Source organism: Urocitellus parryii, chromosome 5 (assembly GCF_045843805.1).
Source record: "Urocitellus parryii isolate mUroPar1 chromosome 5, mUroPar1.hap1, whole genome shotgun sequence".
NCBI lineage: Eukaryota > Metazoa > Chordata > Mammalia > Rodentia > Sciuridae > Urocitellus > Urocitellus parryii.
Window position 1 is genome coordinate 182,355,909 of NC_135535.1, and position 3,314 is coordinate 182,359,222.

Sequence of the window (3,314 nt, forward strand, 5' to 3'; positions counted from 1 at the left end):
TGCCTTTAATCTCAGTTCATTGATTGCAGGTGAAGTTAAATATTTTTTCAGGTTTGCTGCCCATGTGCATTTTCTCTCTCTCTCTCTCTCTCTCTCTCTCTCTCTGTCTCTCTCTCTCCCCCCTCCCTCCTTTGTGTTTCTATTAATTTCCCATGTGCCCCTCTCCCCCAGTGAATGCCACCCTGTGCCCTGCAGGCCTCTGCATGCCAGCCTGTACCATGAGAGTGAAGTCAGCATCCCTTAGAACTCAGCGGATGTCAACAGCTTTGCCAACTCAAGCCCACAGCTGGTCAGACACATCTCTCATTCCTCCCACTAGGACAGCTGAACCCCTCCCAGAGCTGTAAACCTTGCACGTCCCTGAGCTTCTGGTCACCATATCCTGGGGCCTTCAGTGCAGCAATACTCTGAGGCGTAATGATTTCGCCAGGTGAGCTTCCTGAGCACTCAGGCTCTTATAGGAGGGCCTCCAAAGAAGGGTTCCTCCTGCTCCAGGGAAACAGGCAACCATAAATCAGGAAGTGATATGGCCCTGACTTATTTATCCTTGTAAGAGTTTTATGTGCTGCAGTCAGCAAGGGACCCATTTGCTTGATTCATAGCCAATTTGCCGAACCATCACTTTGGGTAAGACGAACCCACCCTGCTCAGCGGGTTGGCATGAGCTTGTAGGAGACGAGGCACCCTAGAGTGCAAAGGCCTGATCCTGTCTCTCCATCTGGACCAAATGTTATCATTCAGAGACATGAGACACAGGATGGAAGTCACTGAACAGTGGGAAGTTCTTCCTCACAGTGCTAAAACAGCTCTTTCCCTCTCCCCCGACCTCCTCCAAGGTCCTCCTCTTTTAGAAGGAATGTTCGGCTGGACAGCAGCTGCATCCTTGTGATCAGAGTCAATAAAAGAGAATTAAGACCATAAAAGAGAAGCTGGCCAGCCTTTGGCTGGTGGTAATTAGCAATCAAGCCCAAGGATGAACTCATCATAAATTACGATTCATCCTTATTAGAGAATATTCAGCAGTTTAAAAAAAATGTTTTCAAAGACTTTTTTGTGATTCTGGAAAGTGGTTCCAACATGAAATAAAACGGAAGAAAGACATGTAAAGCCCACAGATAGAATAGAGAATATGATCCCTATTGTGTGAAAGACTAGTTGGAAATATTATAAGATGGTAGCCATGATTCTCTCTGCAGGTCAGATCCTGTGTGAGTTTTATATTTCTTTTTATTATACTTTTAAAAGTTCCCACATTAAGTTGCGGTGAGTTTTTTTTTTACAGAGAAATAATCACTAGTGTTTTTAAAGACCAAGTCTGATGTGATCCACCCCAGGCCTCTGAGAATTTCCCAAGCTCCTGTTTGTTACTCATTTCTGTTCTCTCCTCTGTTAGGGCACGTCCAGGACCATCTGCTGCGAGGGCCCAGGGTGACATATAAGTGCTCTGCTGGAGGGTGGAAAACACGTCTTACGTAAGATACTAGTCAGCTCTGGACCTTGCTTCCTCCCTCCCTTCCTCCCATCCCTCCTTCACGGTGGGGGAAAGCGTTACCACTGTCACTCCAAACTTGGGAGACAGGTTGGGGAGGAAAATGGGTTTATTCAAAGCCCACTTTGAGGAAGATAAAGACCTTTCTGTCTTAAATCTCCATCTTGAGGGGAAGTGTACGGGGGTGTGTGAAAAGTTATTATGACATAAGAGGAGGCTCAGGGGAACAAAGGGCAGGAAGTATACTAATGTAGATTTAGTCAGTTTCGGTTTCCTTGGTGTCTGTCCTCAGCAGGAGGAAGTACAAAGGGCTGGATGTAGAAAAGGCACAGTGGCGCAGGCCTATAATCCCAGCAACTCCGGAGGCTGAGGCAGGAGGATCACAAGTTCAAGGCCAACTTCAGCAACTTAGTGAGGCCCTAAGCTATTCAGCAAGATCCTATTTCAAAATTTAAAACACAAAGGGCTTGGGATGTAGCTCAGAGGTAGAGCACCCCTGGGTTCAATCCCCAGTACAAAAAAAAAAAAAAAAAGGTGTTATTACAAAGTTGCTTCTGGTTTTAAAGGGAGTCTATTTCATTTCCCCCTTTCCAGCCTTTCTTTCTTCCCAAGCATATATCTATATCTATATCTACTATATCTATATCTATCTATATCTATATCTATATCTATATCTATATCTATATCTATATCTATATCTATATCTATCTATATCTATATCTATATCTATATCTATATCTATATCTATATCTATATCTTCCCCCCCATTTGGGCCCCAAGAGATCTTTTGAGAAAAGTAAATCTCAACAAGCCAGCAATCCTGACCCAAACTGAATTTTCAATAAAAAATCTGTTGCACCTATTTTGAATGCAAGGAAATTTGGAGAAAGCTTGGTGAACCCAAAAAGTGCTGTGCACTGTCTTGGTGACAGTGCCTGTCATGGGCTAGTTTCAAGGCTGGATGGAAAAGATGACAGAAACCACCGTGACATCTTTACCACTAAGGTCAGCAGCAATCCCTCTGCTCTGTACTGAATGCTCATTATGCTCCAGATGCTGAACTAAAACATGATCTATTGTCTTATTGGATCTTTAAAACAACTCTTTACACTTGAGAAATCTGGGTTTATCATCATTAAGTAAGGATGAGGACAACTCCACCTGTGTAAATTTGCCTGGGGAAAGAAGGGAGGCGATGCTCAGGAAGCTTGTGTCTCCTCTACAGAGGGGGGTGCTCTGGATGGTGGCCTTGTCTGCTGACCTCTGAGAGGTGGCTGGGAGGGGTGCATTGCCAGGGGGATATCTGTGTGAGTCTTTCTGACAACAACTTGCTATAGGACAACATAGTTTTATGTTGAAAGGCTTTGGTGCTGCACAGGCCTAAGTCGTGGGAAGCAGAAGCCTGGGTGTTTTGGAATCAGGAGCGGTGGCCTCCGCTGAACCCACTTCAAAGTCACCCTTGATTGCCATTTGCCTGACTGGAGGTTTTGATGGCTTGAGATGACAAGCATGCTCAGGCCCATGTCCCTGTGGGTGACTTAGTGGGTCACTGGGGATGTGGACCCTTCCTGTAGTGACAGGAATGTGGTAGCCATTGACTGGGTCTCTGCAAGGCAATCCTCCAACTGCTGGTCAGGGGACCCAGCCATGCAGAAGAGGATGCCGGGATCACACTCTTCTGATGTGAACAGGTGTGAGAACACCGCGTGTCTCAGATGAGCTCATCCCACCTCTTATGATTCAGTTCTGCTATCACAGAGAAACAAAGCACAGGCCAACAATTTGTATAAAACATTGTTTTTTTAATAAAACAAACCAGCTCATT